At 41.8% G+C, this 18,519-nt stretch overlaps 1 protein-coding gene across 5 annotated transcripts in view; it reads right to left on the reverse strand.

Moving 5' to 3' along the window:
- Ldlrad4 (low density lipoprotein receptor class A domain containing 4) overlaps window positions 1-18,519 on the reverse strand; it is a 320,565-nt gene that overhangs the window by 100,580 nt on the left and 201,466 nt on the right. Inside the window, exon 1 of one of the 5 annotated variants that reach the window (XM_076912519.1) lies at window positions 8,311-8,395. The exons of the other annotated variants lie outside the window; for them this stretch is intronic. The gene's annotated coding sequence lies outside the window, so the exon portion shown is untranslated. Of the gene's footprint in view, window positions 1-8,310; window positions 8,396-18,519 lie in introns of those variants that run through there. 5 annotated transcript variants of the gene reach the window in all.

Genomic DNA, 18,519 nt, shown 5'->3' on the forward strand with positions numbered 1-18,519 from the left:
GTCTCAAGGCAAGGGGGCACTATAAGAGGATGGGACACAATGTGCCAAATATGGAGAAATCTATGGATTCTATTCCTGTGCCACCATGGGACTATTAGGATCTTTGCAAACGTTCTAATCTGATCCCATGGCGTGAAAGTGCTTCCTCCATTCTCTAAGTGGTAGTAATTAGCAATAAAAAAAAGTGCCCAAGTGTTCCAAGTATGGTAGCATATATTCGGTAGCCTCAGCACTGGGTGCTGAGACCAGAAGCTCAAGAATTCACGTCCAGCCAGACTATGCCACACTCAAAAAAATATAGTAGTCACCTGATTAAAAATGTTATATGACATCTTTTTGTTTTAGTAAAAAGATAAATAAGATTCCCCATGGATAAGCTGTTTCAACTTTATTTTTATTTAAACTAGAGAAAGCCCATTAGGAGGCAGACTACAATTTTACAAATTACTAATTGATGAAAGTTGCTCATTAATAGAAAACTCTAGCCTGAAAACACATGAGTTCATCTTGCTGGATTTCCTGAATACATGCATGTTTTAAGTTTCTATTGAGACAGTAGGTACAAAAATCTTTAAATATTATTAGTGGAAAAATTCTAACTCCCATGTTTCTTTGCTGTCTATCTTTCAATCCACGGGGGCCTTTGAGAACTGTTGCAACAAACCTATGACTGCATCATTTATACTTTGTCATTTTGATTTGGTTTACCTTAGTATAGTGGCTTTTGTACAACGACCACAAACCATGAAATCACACTGTCTCCCCTCCCATCTCTTAACCCCTTCACTAACCTCGGGTATAAAGGACTTTAACCAAAACAGAGACTCAAATTTCTATGTTATGCTTGCTTGCCTCTGAAACCACTGAATGATAGGAATTGGCACCAAACTGGGCCCTAAGTGTAGACATGCAAAATGTAACTGAGCACCTTAAAGATGAACTTTGACTTCTCCTGTTCTTCCTCTCTACGAGAGCCATAGTTTAACAGAAAGACTCGGGTCAGCTAAAAAGATGGCATTAAAATCATCAACAAAAGATTTGTTAAGCATTAGACTAATAATACCGACAAGAAATCTCAAAAATCCCCTGAAAAGACTCAAATACAGGCAGCAGAAGAAACAGAGCTATTTCGTTCATCTCCTAACCTCAAGCAGGACCCTGGAAAATCACAGACGATGCCTCACTGATAAGGCGTGGCTCATGTGTTCAAAGACAACCACATCCCCCACCTTATTAAACAGTCTACTCTAGTTCCTACTCTCCATGATGCAACAGAAATCTCCACAGCTCTCATCTCTTCTGGACTGCTCACAGGTTTCTATGGAGATCAGGTGGGACTATCTTCTGTATAATGAATGGTACTTCCTTTTCCTCCATACTCTGATCTCCTCCAGATAAGGATCAGAGAGGTGTCCATAGAGCCAATCGAGTGGAGGTTTATTGCAAAGTGAGTAGGGCTAGAAGCTATGGGATGAAAAGCCAATTCTACCTAAATTCTACCTAAGAGCCAACAGACGATGGTTACTTGAGTTAGAGGATGGTAAGAGGCCTTCACATTCACTGATTTTTGTGACACAACACAGTGCCTATGATTTCCCATCTGATCAAGAGGAGGTACACACTCCCAGAGAAAGTCAGCTAACATTTCTGTACAACATCGATAACCACCTAAAGATACGAGGGCTTAACCAGATAACCTCCAAGGACATTTCTTGGTCAGAAATTTTATTTTTTATAAATGTATTCTCTTAGACTCTAGCAGATAATGGCTGAAGGGAAGTTTAAATATCCTTGATGCTTTCCATTCCTTTTTACTAAGCAACATTTTTGGTAACACCCTCTTTCAAGGATACCATGTTAGATTCCAGAAAATGGAAAGCATATGCTCTTAATTTCCTCAAAAAGACAGACTCGCTCCAAGTGAAAGTACCAGTCTTCTTCCGTAGGCCAACCAGAAGAGCACACGTTCACTGAAGAATCACAATTTTATCATTTCACTTGCCAGTAGAATTTTAACCTCAAGACTTTCCATTTTAAGATTAAAATTAGGTTCAATCTTTTTTCAATTCCATAATACATTCCCCCCACATTCACTTCTTTGACGTGGGAATTAGAACTATTCTCTGACCTACGAAATGAGGCCATCAGAACAAATGATCGATGCTTTCACTTCCGTAGTGAAACTATTTTTACAGATAGTCGGTGGAATTTTAACAGTCTTCCCTCAGAACCCCACCATGTGGGCCCCTTTGAGGAGTCCCACAGATTTCTATTCAGAGGACACCCATGCTCTCAGACAATAATTTATTCACTCTGAAAAAATCCCTCCACTCTAATAGCCGTTCATTCTAACTTCCAGGACAGTGGGCAGAGGTTCTTAGGATCCAGATGACCTTACATTTAGTATAAATTCATTAGGTTCTCCCTCGTGTTTGTAAAATACGGAAAGGGTGGCTTTGGAAGACGTTCACTTCATAATAAAGTCTTGTTTAATAATTTAGCCATTCATTGATAAAGCCTGGGAGACGATGAGGGAGGAGTCCACCCAAACTTCTTATCACTTAGATACTTTCTTTAGGTTCCAGGTTCTACAAAATGCCATTCATTTTGTATATTTTCCCTAATGCACATATGTCAACATCATATGTGTGATATGTAAAAGAAGATGCATCTTATGTGTTTTGTGACACAGATACAGATGTCAGAAAAGTAAGAAGACAAAATCTCAGTAGGCACACTGCATGCGACTTCATTAGAGAAATGTTCTTGTAAGTTTCAATTCTTAATCTCTCCAACTGAGACTACACTGGCAACAAATCCTATTAACTAAAAACAAAACAAAAACCAAAGCTGCTTCAAACAGAAGTATGGTATTTTATTTCCTTTTTAGAAAATATTATATGCTTTTAGTGTCAGCCAAGTCAAAGAACACAGTAAGTGTCAATATTTCCTTTTTCCCTTTAAAACTACAATGGCTAGCCAGTATGATTAATAACATCCATCCCTTCCTCTAACTGACTCCAGATCTTTTTTTGTTGCTAGGTAATATTTAGAGCCAGTTGTCCTCCAAACACAGAGGAGACAAGCCCTCTGGTAGCAGAAAAAACTGCCTCTTGACACCCAGTGCTTGCTTGATAAGCCCTCCACGCCAAGAGCCATGCATTCTAGGTCTGGGACTACACCATTCTATACTGCAAGGTACCCCAGCACCTTCTCTAGAAGTAAGGACCTCCTAAATGACCACTCTTAAAGAAAAGAGACCCACTATAGCACACATCCTTCTTCCTAGAGATCATGAGACCAAAGGACAAAGAAGAAGGCATGCTTGGTTCTTACCCTTTCTCCCTTTGCCTGTTCCAATGTATTCTTCTTTCTAAAACAATAGACAAAGCAAAACATCTCTGTTTGGAAAGAACTGAGTATCCAAACACAAGACTACATAGAAGCCCAGATAAACATGACCAGAAAAGAATCTCACCACAACACACGATAGGCAACACACGAGATTAGCCTTTTTAAAATCCTTGTCAAAAAACGTTTAAGGAAAAGAAATGTTTTTTCAAATATGAAGACTATGCATCAAAGTAGTACCAGACTTCTCAACAAAGACAGGAAAACATGGGGGTGGGGGTGGTTAATATATTTTAAGGCCTGAGAATAAATGGGTGCAAACAAAAATTACTACATCCAGAAAATTTTATTTTGCAAATGAAATAGAGAACAACATTTCAAAATTCCATGAGCACCAAGCTGGCACCACAGAGATGTGAAAGATGCAGTTCAGAGAAGAGGGAAGACATGACCAGCATATTGAGGAATAATAAATTGGGTAAGAGGAATGAGTTCACTAGGCAAGGCAGCAAATGATCACGTCTACCTCAGTAATCTAGATAACCCCTACCAGCACCGGGGGGATGAAAGCATAACAAAGATGCAAAGATAAATAAAAACAGAAAAGCAAATTGTAGACACCAGAAAACAATGCTCAGTCACAATTTTAAAATGTAATTAGTATTAAATTACACAACTGAAAAAACACATAGCAGCTGACTGGATTAAAAAACAACATTGAACTATTTGTTTTCTACCAGAAATACGTCTCCCTAGCAAACACACACACAAAGCCCGACAGTTAAAGAATGAAAAGCAATATGCCATGCAAAGAGGAGCCAAAAGCTACCAGGAGTAGCTAAACTTACATCTCACAAAGTAGATTTCAAGCCAAAATGAGTCACAATAGAAAAAAAAAAAGTGACTACATGTTAATAAAGGGGATAAAAAGGCAATATATATCAACTTTAAACACATACGCACCTAATGTTAATAAACCCAATTTCACTGAAAAATGCTATTTACTCAATTTCATTTTAAAAATTGCTATTTATGTCTACAAAAGCATTTTGTGTTTGTATCCAGACACAAAAATCGTGGGTAGCATCAATGATCTAATCTCACCAATGAATTCCATTTAATTCAAATGGCCCTAAAGGACCTCTAAAGATTATTCAACCCAATGGCTGATAATTCATCTTTTTCTCCTCAGTAACTCATGGAATTTTCTTTACAAGATCAAATTACAGGAGCAAAGCCAAGCTTTACAAATGTAAACAGTTGGAACTTTTCTTCTATTCTTTAGATCACAGTAAACTAAAACTAGAAATTAATAGCTAGAGAAACCATAGAAATAATAGAAATACAGAGACTGGACAATATACTCCTGAGTAATCAGTATATTCTTTAAGAAATTAAAATTTTTCCAGAGTCAAAAGAAAACTAAAGTTCAATTTACTCAAACCTTTGGAATACAGGGAGGCAATCCAAGAGAAGAGTTGATGACTATCTGTACTTGCTTTAGAAGTCAGAAGTATTTATCTCAAAGAAATAACTATTAACCAGAAAGTAATTCAACAGAAAAAAAAAAAAACAAAACAATTTTCCTGATGTAAAATTCTCAATGAAATACTTGCAAAACAAATTCAACAACTTGTCAAAGAGCTCATACACCTTAATCAATTAGATTTCACTGGCGAGAAATGCAAAAAAATGGTTCAGCATTCATAAATCTGTATATAAATGTTGTATAATACAAAGTTACAAAAATATTTCAGTGCATATAGGAAGGGTCTTTTAAAAATTCAATGTCCTTTAAAAGCCTGAAAGAAACTAGAAACAGAAGGGGGCATACTTCAACATAATAAAGAATATACACACACACCTGCAGAAATCATTAAACTGAACAAGGAAAAATAAACCATTTCTTCTAAAGTCGAAAGGGAGACAAGAGTCTCTATCCTTTTCACTTGTATATAGTGATCAGTCTTAGCTAGAATAGTCAGGCAGGGAAACTTTTTAAAGAATAAAAATAGGAAAAGAAGTTCAATTAGGCCTATTTGTAGATGACATAATCTTAGAGTTGACATATTCTACAGACCTTATAGAAAACCCCAACATTTGATAAACACCATCATACTTGGGGGATACAAAAATCAATGCACACACACAAATCAGTAGCTTCCTAATACCAATAATCAATTTGCTAAGAAAGAATCTTGAAAAAAAAATTTCTATTCACTATACCTTAAAACGCAAACAAAAAGCCCTCAGAATAAACCCACTACCCAGAAAGACAAGGAATGCTACAATGAAGACTTTAGGGCACTGAAGGAAGAAATTAAAGAAGGAAGGCATTAAAAGCCAGACCTATGGGTCAGCAAGATTAATATTGGGAAATGGCTGTGTTACCATGTGCTCTTTACTCATTCAATGCAGTCTCCATAAAAACGCCAATGACTTACACACACACACACACACACACACACACACACACACACACACACACACGAAACCAATCCCAGAATCCGTATGCATTTGGAAGTGCAAAAGACCCCAAACTACCAAAGCTATCCTAAGCAGAAAAAAAAAAAAAAAAGCAATGCTAGAGGACCATCATGTCTGGCTATAAATTATACATCAGGGCCATAGCAACAAAACAACATGGTACTGAGACTGCTGACCCAAATGCAAAGCATGTGTTGAAAATCACAGTGAGTGTTAATGATAAGTTAAGTTTACACTGTAAGCACACCTCCTGACACTCATTTCCATATACATTAGCAAAAATATTGAGCATGGAGTAATTGGGCTCCCTAATTAGTGGGTATTGAACTCTCAGTTGCTGTCTTGGCTGCCTAGGGCTATCGCCGTAACAGTTATCTGGACGATTATGCCAGCGCCAGCCGTCTTGATCGCAGATGCCTCCAGGCGACTATGCAGAGATTGCTGATGATTCCCCGGCTCTTCAAAGCGCCACTTGGCAAGTGCTATTTGAAACAGTTTCTGTCACACTTTCCACTACCCCAAGGCTTCATGAACCTTGTCTCCCTATTCCAGAGAAGAGAGCCCGTCCTTGATGAAGGCTCTGACAGGTGATAGGTAAAGCTATGATTGGCCCCAAATGAACATCTGTAACTGCTCCAAATACTGCTCCTCTTCTCGGGGTCAGTTATGCAGGCTGCTTGGGTTCCTTTAGTGAGCTGCCTGGGAGACACTCTCCCAGATGATGCACTATTAGTCTAAATACAGACTTGTCCAAATGGCCTTTGCTTTCCTGTTTCCAGTAGGGTAGGCTGAGCGGGTACCAGGATACAGGCAGCAACAGAGACAGGACAGAGCAGTGGCAGCAAGGATGCTGACTGTAGCAGCTTGACAGCGGAGTACACAGCACTGTCTCACCACAGCTTGATAGTTAGTAAAAGTCCTGTCAAACTTGGGAATGACCTACCAGCCGAAGAAGCCATGGTGTGCCCTTGGACCAGACACTTGGCTTCTGCCTGTAGACTGAACCCTTCTGGCACTGCCTGGGAACCCACAAAGGATATTCATGTCCCTGTGATCCCTACCAGAGCCAAAGACTGGTTCCTGAGCAGCACCACAAGTCCTGAGCCCTGGTGAGTGCCCAGTCCTTCATTTCAGTCCCAATGAGATAGTACTTTGTGTTGTCCCACAGCCAGAGCTGTGGAAGATGTTGAACAACCAGCTGTCTGACGGCTGAAGGAACAGCTGAAGAGTTCCAGAGTGGCCAGGGCAAAATAAGAAAGGAAACTGAAGGAGAAAAAGAAAACCCGGAGGGGCTAGAGAGGTGCACCTGCAGGTCCCAGTTGCCAAGAGACTTCAGTGTACTGTTAAAGTGGAGAGATTTGTACTGGTGGGACTGGGAAAAGAGGAGGGAGGGGGCTGTGATCGGGAAGTAATGACAATAAAAAAAATAAATTATGGAAAAAAAATTCTTTAGAGCTGAGGGTCTTAGACTCAGACTGAAAGCTATAGCACTGGCTTGCTGTCAAGAGCCATGGGTTCCAGCACCAGGGCCTGCACAGGTACTATTACCATTTACAGGCCTAAAGCCTACACAGGAACTACCACTTCTAGGGAAATGGGTCCTCAGATCTGTGGGTGGATCCCATGGCACCACCTTTGATAACAAGCTGGCTCAGTGATACCTGCTCATCCGCTGCTTGGAATGGGGAGGAAGGGGTAAGAATCAACCCAGGAAGTTCCTCTTCCCCCAAGCCCCACCTCAGGCTTCTTCACTGTACTTGAGTCGCCTTTAAACACTGATCCAAGGGTTCCCAGAAGGGATCCAGCCTGGGCTCACAGAGTACTGTAAACCCAGTACAAGCCAACTCAGAGTACCCAGTGTCACCCCCACCGTCCCCTGTGTCTCAGTCAACGGTGATGCCATCCTCCTATGGGCTCGGGGCTAACTATTTGAGGACAGTTCTTGTCCCCTCTAACTCTCTCGTTACACATGCGATCACCGGCAAGCCCTGCTGACTTTATGTTCAAAGTGTACTGCCCCAGACCTTCTCCACTGAGGTCCACATCACCACTTTCCCCTGCTTCCACTGTCTCTACAGCTGCAGAGCCAGACTCCCCTGCTCCTGCCCTTGCCCGCCCCCAGACAGCCTAAGCTCAGCACAGCAGCCAGACAAATCTTTTAAAGAGGTCACATCGTTATCTCTGTTCCAAAACTTCTGATGTCTCACCCGAAAGCAAAACTCCATTCAATGGTCTATGAAGCCTTGCATGATCTAAGCCCCACCTCTTCCTACCGCGAAGCTGCATCTCTGACGCCTCTCACTGATCTTGGACAGTGTTCCAGTTTACTTTCCATTGCAGTGACCAGACACCATGACCAAAAGCAACTTGCGGAAGAAAGGGCTTATTTTAGCTCACAGTTTACAGCCCATTATTAAGGGAAGGAGCCAACGTAGGGGACTGAGTCGGAAACCATGGGCAAATTCTGCTTACCGATGTGCTTTCCCTGGCTCAGTCAGCTACCTTTCTTACAGGGTCCAGGACCACCTGGCCAAGGATGGCACTGCATACAGTGGGCTGGGTCCACCCCGCATCAATCATTAATCCAAAGACACACCCACAAGTCAAGTTAATAGAGTCAATCCCTTGATTGAGATTCCCTCTTCCCAGGTTTGTCTAGGTTTGTGCCAAATTGATAAAACAAACTAACTTTGAGAGTCAGCCTTGTACTTGTGACTTACTTCTCCATTGCCTTGAGTTATGATAAATGCCACACCCTCAACAGGGCCTTTCATGACGATCTATTTATAATTGGAACACCCTAAGGTTCCTTATCTCCTGTTCTTTGCTTTTTTCCCAAAGTATTCATTAACTTCTAACACGCCACTCAGTCAGTTTATTGACTTGTTCCCTACAGCAAAGGACAAAGTCATGGGGACCGGTTATCTGTTTTGAGTTTAGTGCTGGATCATGGTGAGGTGCTAGGTATTTATTCCCTGAATGAATGGATAAATGACAATTTTACCTGAAGACTCCACAAAGGACTTGTACACTCTTGCATTGCCACCTTGCAGTGATCTCTTGAACTCTACCAAAGGCAGAGTCTACAGGCCAGATTCTTCAACATTTCCAAACTGATACATAATTTTCTTTTCACCACTGTTCATCCTTCTCTGGTCCTATCATTCCTACCATCTCAACAAAGACATTCCCCAGACGGTGTTTTCGTGGGATGTTGGTTTCCATGATTCCCTGACATACTAGCTACTGTATCAGAAAAAGCTCTTTGGAATTATTCATCTCTACCACAGACCTTAGAGGAGACATGAATTAAGTCATCACACAAGCACAGACACCTTACACCTGCTTCTTAGCAATGACGATGAATTAATTACTGATTATTTTGGTTGAAAAAAGACACAAATCTTGATCCCTGGGAAACATCTAGAAGACCTTCAGGCTTTTGTAAAGAGTTTTCGCCGAGTGGATTCAGAAGGAAAACCAACTACTTGAGTGGTGTTGACTTATCTGAAATTAGAAATGGCAGTCTGAATTACTTTGAAGAGCACTAACTGGTTTTAAGACAATCGCTTGGCCTATTACAGATAGATAGTGATCTTCCGTGATCCTCTAAAGCATGTGTCTCTAAAATAAAAAGCAGTTCTTCCTTCTCTCAACTCTCTTATCATTTTGTTATTGGCCTGTGACCTGTTTCAATGCCAAGGCCCTCCTCTCTTGGGTGGACTCTCCGACCCAGACTCTGGCATTCTATCCCTAACTGCCTGCAACTTTTCAAACCATGTAAAGCTCCAGCCAACAGATGTTTTCCACTTTTGCTCCAACTCTTCTGGGCTCTTTTCTTCCTTCATTTCCATAGCGTTGCTTCTTCCCTTTGGGCTCCTCATTAGCCTCCTAACGGCCCCCCAGGATCCAGCTCTTGTCCCCACCGAAACACAGGGTGGTGCAGCTCATCTTTCTGCACTTTCTGGGCACAGACAGGCATTTCCACTGGGAGTTGAGGGTTGGTAACAGCAGCCCCGGCCCAGGCTCATTATCACTCACCTCTTGGGAAATGTTAACAAGCACTTTCTCACCTAGAGCTGCCCAGCAAGCCCAGCAGATGACACACAGCTACAGAAGTCACCTGCAGGATTTTCCACACCATGCAAACTAACTGGCTGCAGTTCCCACAGGAACCCTCTGGCCTGGTGCTGCCCCCCAAGGTCTCTATGGTCCTTTCCATTTATGCAACTTGGCACTGGATTTTAATTTTTGCATTTAAGAGAAGACAACTAAAATATTCAAATGGTAACGAATGCACCGTGCTTAACTGTTCAATGAATTCTGCTAAACAGAATTTACTTACATTCATTTCGTTAATGGGAATCTACATAGATGAATGTTAGAAAGGGTGTTTATAAAGGATGAAAACATGATGTGGTCACGGAAGGTCCCCTCTTGGTTAGAGGTACCTGGCTCATCCACCAGATCTTATCTGTGGGCAGCAGGCATCAGTGGGTGGGTCAGTCTGGTTCTGCTTCTCCCCTAAGGTTGGCCTTAGACACTGGTTCTTCTATACAGGACCCCAGCCCTTGGCACTGTGCAGGTCTCTTCTGTCTCTCCTGAAGTACAGTCTAGACCCCTCTGTGTCTATTTGTGTTTATCCCCTCTCCAGCTCAGCCACAGAGTCTCTCACTGTTCTCCCTCAGCCTCAGAGTTTCCAACAGCTCCACATCCAATAGTGCCACCAGCATCACCAGGTCTCTAGCCACGCCCCTCCCACCACACAAGACTCCACCCATTGACACCCCCATCCCTTCCTCCGTGCCCTCTGAAGTCCACCCTATGCACAGCATACTCTATTCTCTATTCACACCTCAGCCCCTGTGATGGTTTGTATATGCTGGGCCCAGGGAGGGACACAACTACAAGGTGTGGCTCTGTTGGAGTAGGTGTGTCACTGAGGATGTGGGCTTTAAGACCCTCCTCCTAGCTGCCTGGAAGTCAGTATTCTGCTAGCAGCCTTCAGATGAAGATGTAGAACTCTTAGCTCCTCCTGCACCATGCCTGCTTGGATGCTGCCATATTCCCACCTTGATGATAATGGACTGAACCTATGAACCTGTGAACCAGCCCCAATTAAATGTTGTCCATATAAGAGTTGCCTTGGCCATGGTATCTGTTCACAGCAGTAAAACTAACCAAGACATCCCCAAAGAGGTTTTTACTGCCCCTCAAAGCTAGAGCTCCTGCTTTGATACCCTCCCACAAGTCATCAATCTATCTACCACCACTAGCAGTCTGCAAAGGGGAACTTTGCCTCCATGATACCTGTATGGTGCTTACACTCAGCATATATCACTACTTACCCCATATAGAAAAACAGTATATACTAAATAAATAGTGTCTGGGGCTACAACGTGTTCTGAAAGAGAGTGATAGAAGAGAATGGAGAACAGGGATTGTGACAAGAGTTCTAAGACTTTGGGAAGTGGCCATAACTTCAGGGCCACTGGCATTCGTCCTGGCAGATGGGACTCAATCCTGCTATGCTGTCTTCTTGGGCTCACACCACTGCTGTAGCATAGGTAAGATTCAAAAGCCTGACCTAGGGAACCACCCCATCTGCTGACACCAAACCCAGACACTATTGCTGATGCCAAGAAGTGCATGCTGACAGGAGCCCAGTATAACTGTCCCCTGAGAGGCTCTACAAGAGCCTGACAAATTCGGATGTGGATGTACACAGCCAAACATTGGACTGAGCACGGGGACCCCAAGGGGGAAGCTAGGGCAAGGACTGTAGGAGCTGAAGGGGTTTGCAACCTCATAGAAAGAACAACAATATCAACCAAACAGACTCCTCTGAAGCTCCCAAGGACTAAATCACAACCAAAGAGTACACAGGGGGTACTCATGGCTCCAGCTGGATGTGTAGCAGAAGGCTGCCTTATCTGGCATCACTTGGAGGGGAGCCATTTGTTCCTGTGGAGGCTCAATGACCCAGGATAGGCAAACATTAGGCCACTGATACAGGAGTGGGTAGGCAGGTGAGGGAGCACCATCATAGAAGCAGTGAGGGGTTGGGGGGGAGGAGGTGATAGGGGGCTTGTGGAGGGGAAACTGGGAAGGGGGATAACATTTGAAATGTAAATAAACAAAATAACCAATAAAAAATGAAAAAAAAAAAAGATTCAAAAGCCATCAGCTTACATCCACAGAAACATTGCCATCTTGTGTTTAGAACCCAAGTCAACACATGTATCCAGAGGAAGCAGTCGGCCCACAGAATTAGGGGTGTCAAGCTGAAAGTCAAGGCACAGAAGAGGGAAGCATTTGCATCAACACTGTCCTCTCTAGGACCTCCTTAACCAGACTCCTCCCCATGTCTTACCACAGGACCAGGGGACAGAAGAAAGATATATACCTTGTCCAAGGTGGTCTCAGCTTCCACTTAACCAAAACCACTTCTGAACTCACACCTGTGACTCTGCCCATGTGTGTCACTAAAACATATCCAGGAATAGCATCCATGTCATATTTCCTAGGAAGTGGGTGGTGCTTTGTCAGAATGCTGACTGACATTATATGATGTTTAGATGCCCACTCACTAACCAAGACTGTTGATATCCCTGACAGCCATAGTATGGCTTTACCCAAAGGGACATGTTGCGTCTGGCTTGTCTTACTAATTTTACTCCAAGTTACTTATTGCTGACTTTCACTCACATTACTGAACTCTATTCATGGTTAAAACTTTTTTTTTTTAACAGAAATTTTAAGTTCATAGCAAAATCTGAGAGAAAATTTGTAGATTTCAGGAATCCCTGCTCCCAACACATGCACAGCTTCCTCTTGATCAACACCGCCATCTTAGTAGAATTAGTTACTACAATCAGTAAAACCACATGAGGTCTCACCCGAAGTCCACCATTTGTGGAAGTTTGGAAAGCTAGTCTGAAGCTCTCTGTGGGCCATTTGTGGAAGTTTGGAAAGCTAGTCTGAAGCTCTCTGTGGGTGACGACAGACGTCTACATTATCATACAGAATAGCTCCACCCTCAATATTCTTGTCCTTTACTTAGCATCTCTCCTTCCTCTCTCAGCCCTGGCAATTGCCTATTTTACTGTCTATACAGCCGAGCCTTTTCCAGAATGTCACGGAGTTTGAGTCATACAGCTTTCCAAACAGCAGGCAGCTTCTCAAGCTGCCTTTGTTCACTTCATAATACGTTTTCTCTGTGTCTTCTCATTGTTGGGTAGCACATTTCTTTTCAGTGATAAGTGACATCCCAGTGTCTGGATATAACCACATCCTCTACCAACAATGGGGATTTTGGTGGCTCCCAAGTTCTGGCAACTATTAGAGAGCTTTGATAAACATCTGTGAAGGGTTTTGCCAGATAATGTAATTAGCAAATCATACACCAGTAGCACACACTTCGGGTGTTCCTCTTTGGTTGGTTTTGTTTTTAAAGCAACTGTCAAGCTATCTTCCAAACACCTGTATTTCCACCAGCAATGGATGTGGCTCCCCATCCTTCCCAGTGTGTGGAATTGTCAGTGCTGTGCAGTTTGGCCATTTTAAAAAAATCTGGAGTGGTGTCTTGTTTTAGTTTGCATTTCCCTGGAAACGTATGACATAGAATATGTTTTCATGAACTTATTTTCTTTAGTGATTGTGATGGGCCTTAGTAATTATTTAGCTTATGTTTTTCTTTGCTCAGATGCTCGACCACTCTACTGGTTTTGTTCCTCTAGTCAAGTTTTACAAAGTCTTCGTTCATTTCCAGTAACGGGCCATTAAGTTAATTTCTGCAAACATTCTCCCAAAGCCTATGTGGCTTGTCTTTTCATTGACTTGACAGTGTTATTTCACAAAACATAAAAATTTAACTGCAATAAAGGCTAATTTGTCAACTATTTCCCTTTGGTGTTCCATTTAAAAAGCCATCACAAACCCAAAGCCATCTAGATTATTTTTCCCTTCTATTTTCTGGAAATTTTGTATGATCTTATGGTTTATATTTATAATTGTGATGAATTTAAGGTTGACTTTTGGATAAGATGTAGGAATAGCTCATTTCTTTTGTTTTTTGTACCCAGATGTTCTCTGTGCCAGAATCACTGAATAAGACCACCCTTTCTCCACCTGCTGTCTTAGCCTTTTTGTTGTAATTGGCTAAAGGTATTTAGGAACATCTGTTTGCAAACACTCTGTTCTATTTCCTTTAACAGCAATACCGCACTGCTCTGATTACCGAAATTCACAGTAAACCCTGAGGCCAGGCAGTATTAATCTTCTCACTTGCTCTTGTCCTTAAATACCATATTCGCTACAGTAGATCTTCTGGATGACCCTGTAAACTTTAAAGTTGGTTTGGTAGTGGGTATAAAATAACTTGCTGAGTTAGCTTTAGTGCTACACAGATTTCATTTAAAACAAAGGAAAACCAAGGTCTAGAGACACAGTTCGGCGGTAAAGCAGAGCATTGGCATGTCTAATTTTGTCCATTTAGGTCTGTTCTTTCCCTATGTTGGACTGGCTAAGGGTTTTTCCAATATTGTTTTTTCAAAAACCCATCTTCTGTTTTATTAATTTTCTGTATTATTTGGGGTTTTGTCATTTGTTCGTTCCTATTTTGTTATTTTTTTCAACCCATATTTTATTATTTCCTCTTAGCTACTGCTTTTGGATTTGGCTTGATTTTGTCTGTCCGAAACCTTAAGGGGCATCATTATGTTACTAATTTGAGATCTCTCAACTTTTTTTTTTTTATGTAGACGAAAGTACTGTGCACTTTTCTCTTAGGAAAACCTTGTGTCTTTATTCTGCTCCCATGATTTTGGCAGGTTGTGTTTTCATTCTCATTCAGTTCCAAAGTTTAAAAAACAAATCCTTCTTTATTTCTTCAATGAATCAAGTATCACTTGATAGTGAGCCATTTAGTCTCATGTACTTTCTATGGTTTCTGTTGCTCTGGACTTAGCTTTATTCCATTACGATCTGAGAGAATGCGAGGAGCTTATTTCCATTGCCCTGCCATTTTTTGAAAGTTCTTTTGTGTTTTCATATGTGATCATCTCGACAAAGTTCCATGACTACTGAGAAGAAAGCGCCTTCCTCAGTGTTTGGATGGACTGTTTTGTAGATATGTATCTGTTAATTTCAACTAGGGCTTCGATTTAACTCCAGAGATTCTCTGGCTTCCATTTTGATGGCCTGACTATTGGCGAGAGTGGAGTACCTAAGTCACATACTATCACTGTGTTGGGATTAATTTGATTTTACATATTGTATTATTTATAAAGTTGGGTACTGTGAGTTTGGTGCATATATGTTTAGAATGGCAATATACTCTCAGAGAACTGTTACTTTAATGGGTATGACTTCACCTTCCATATCTTTTCAGTGTGTTTTGCTTTGAAGTCTATTTGGTTAGATATTAGAACAACTATGCCTGCTGGCTTCCTGGTTCCCTCTGCTTGGAATATCTTCTTTCATCCATTTACAGGTAGTAGCTGTCATTCATGGTAAGTCATTTTTTCTGCAAACAGCAAAAAGCCAGAGTGTTTTCTAATGGTAATAGGAGTCCAATCCATTCTTATCATAAAATTCAAAAGCATTTAAGGTATCAACCACTTAGCATAGTACATTGCATCATTTGAGAACAACCACTGCTAACCTGGCATTCCTTTACACTGGGAGACTGAAGGGTAACCTGGCTTCAACAACTCTAATGTTGCTTGCTAAGAACAGAGTTGCATACAGCAACCAACACTCACAGTCTTGAGTTTGTCAGTCTGCCCTATTTCCCTTTGTAATCTCTCAAATACTCCACTAGTCTAATGTTTTCCTAGGAGAGGGACTTCCAAAGAACTCAGAGGAGCCATGGTAGATTTTGGGCAAGCCTTCTCAGGCTCTAAATTATAGTTTTTAGAGAACATGGTTTACCTTTTCTAGTCTTGCACCCAGACCAAAATAGGACATTACTCTCTCCAGACACTATGGAATCCTCAGCCAACTGCCCTGCCTGGAGTTGTGGGCTATTTTCCAAGGTAATCTTCAGTCCTCTGTAACTGCCACTAGGAAAACATGGATATCCCAGACATATTCAACCTCACCTCAGGAATCACACACCCAGTAGGGCTTTCATCTGTCTGGCATGATTCGTTCACTCAGAAACACCTGACAGAAACACCTAACCCACAAAGATAAAGTCCCAAATGGCTGAAGAATCTAGAGCTGTCACAAGAATCCTTCACAATCTATTCTAACTTCCCTCCTAGGATTGTTGTCTGGACCATAGGAAGACATGCTTTTAATGCCTTCTTTAAAGTGAAGAAAACTTACCTGCAATTCAATCTTTAAGCTTTAATTAGGTTTGCTTTTTCTAGCTTCAAGTGTTTAAGCCCATCTGAAGGCTGGCAGGGGCAGGGAATTCACTGTATTCATTTGAAGTATTTTCAGTGCAGCTAAGACACTTAATTAATGTTGATTTTTACAAATAAATGCTTTTGAAAAGATGATATGCAAAGACTTAGAGTAAATTAAAAAATTGACAGTATCTTTGAAAGTTTGTCTGTAGTCTTCTCTCCATATATTAATAATGAAATAATATGGCTTATATATTCCCACTGTGAACTATGAAATGTGCCTCTTTTCATATAAGTGAAAGAAAGACGTAATGTTTGTAGGGCAAGATTATTCGTGCGATAATGCGAAATTCTGTAGTGCCAGAGACGTCTGTGATTCATATCATTTATGAATGGCCTTATGGACCATCTGATTACATTTGACCTTAAATTGTTTCTCTGTAACCTTTCTACCAACTGCTAAGGCCAGGAAACTGCAAATTAAGGTAAGAATATAGAGAGGACAGAGGCGGGATAATGAGGGGATGGGGGAGCCTGTCAGGTGGAGTTTTCATTAGCTCAGAGGACGCCCAAAGCCTCAGACTTGGCTCATTGCCTGGACAGGGTCAGGATCCTGCAGACTCCACAGTGTTGCTCCTTTGTTCTTATTCAAATGTGTTTTGCAGCCCAGAACAGAAGCTACACTGTTATAGAGAACATTTCATGAACCTCAAGTCTTTTATCTGAAACTGAAGCCTAAATGACTTCCTTTATCTGCCTGGCTTGCCAGCCATCCCCTTCAAGTACCTGCATGAGAATGAGGAAGGCCTGTGCTGTTACACTTTCAAGTTTCAATGAACTTACACAGAACCACAATCTCAAAGGGCAAGGGGCTGATTTTCATACTGGGCCTTTGGCCTTCAGAAGATAGCTCGCTTTGCAGAAGGCTAGCCGGCTGCACGGAGGTCTCAGCCATGCTCCAACATGAACAGAGAGAACTGCAATCAGCAGCAGAGGCTTCTTTACCCTCTGGCCTAGAGGCCACTGGAAGGTGAGCAGCTTCGGTTTCAGTGGCTAAGATAAACTCACCCAAACTAAGACTTCCACAAAACCAAGACCCCAGTTCTTCCATACAGGTCAAAATCAGTATTTTTATGATCTGAGCTTCCTTCTACTCATTAATCTTCCTTTGTGAGATGTATGTCTTCACTTGAAATAATAAGACATTAATTATTCACCAAAGTTTTTTTTTCTCTAGTGCCTAAGACAGAAAAACAAAAGCACTGTCCAAGAAAAACATGGCACCATCCATGAGTGATTCGTACAGAATGGAGGGAATTTCAGTCTACCTGAGTCCACCGGGGGCTGAGCCAAGCCCTACTTGGAAGTGTACACTCTGTCTGGAACATTCTCTTCAACCTTGCCCTTCCTTTGCTGCCCCCATAGCCCACCCAGTGAATGGTGTCCTCTGGCTCACAGCATCTAACAATCCCACTGGGTGAGACTAAGACCACCACCATAATTTCGAGGTAAACTTAAAGCAAGCTTTAATTAAAATACTGGCCAGGATGATGGACTCTAGCCAGATCCATCCCAGGATTCCCAGAAAATGGCCATGAACTACATATACATAGACCAGGTGCTTACAAAGACAAATCCACAAGGCCACATGCTTCCTGCCTTTGTCCAATCTGGGACAAGCATACATCCTGACCTACTTCCTGCCTATATGTGATCAAGCACATCTGTTACAGCTAGGTCAACCAAACTTGTTTAGGGATGAGAAAACATGTGGCTTGTTATCTTACATGGACAGCAGCCAGCAGCATATCAGAAGTAACTGTCCTTGGGTGAGGGGTTCATAGGTTACAGACATTTTTAGTCTCTGGATCTCTTGGGCACAGGAATCAAAACCTGGAATGTTGCTTTGGCTCTCACACTTCCTAGTGCTTCACACCCGTGTTTTCAAAGTCCAGCGTGTGAAGCAGCAACATCAGCCTCACCCTTCCAAATGTGTAAACAATGCAAATCCAGAGGACGCCTCTCCCCCCACACACCTTCTGAATCTCAACATGAAGTGCTTTAATGGAGAAGACACTGGAAAGCCTGTATATGAACCTTTGATTCCTTCCTTTCAATGTAAACAAAATGCTGCATCTGTTTCTAATGGTGCTTCCTATGAAATACTATAGCAAGTGTCCAATTAACATGGTATTCCTCCCAGAAGCGTGTAAGGTTATACTGCAGTAGAGGCAAGGATTCATAACATGTGTGACTGTTATTCACATACAGTCCCAACTAAACCAAAGACTTGACTCTGATCCTTAATGACATCCACTCACCACTC

The sequence above is a fragment of the Arvicanthis niloticus genome, chromosome 14 (genome assembly GCF_011762505.2).
Source record: "Arvicanthis niloticus isolate mArvNil1 chromosome 14, mArvNil1.pat.X, whole genome shotgun sequence".
Lineage (NCBI taxonomy): Eukaryota > Metazoa > Chordata > Mammalia > Rodentia > Muridae > Arvicanthis > Arvicanthis niloticus.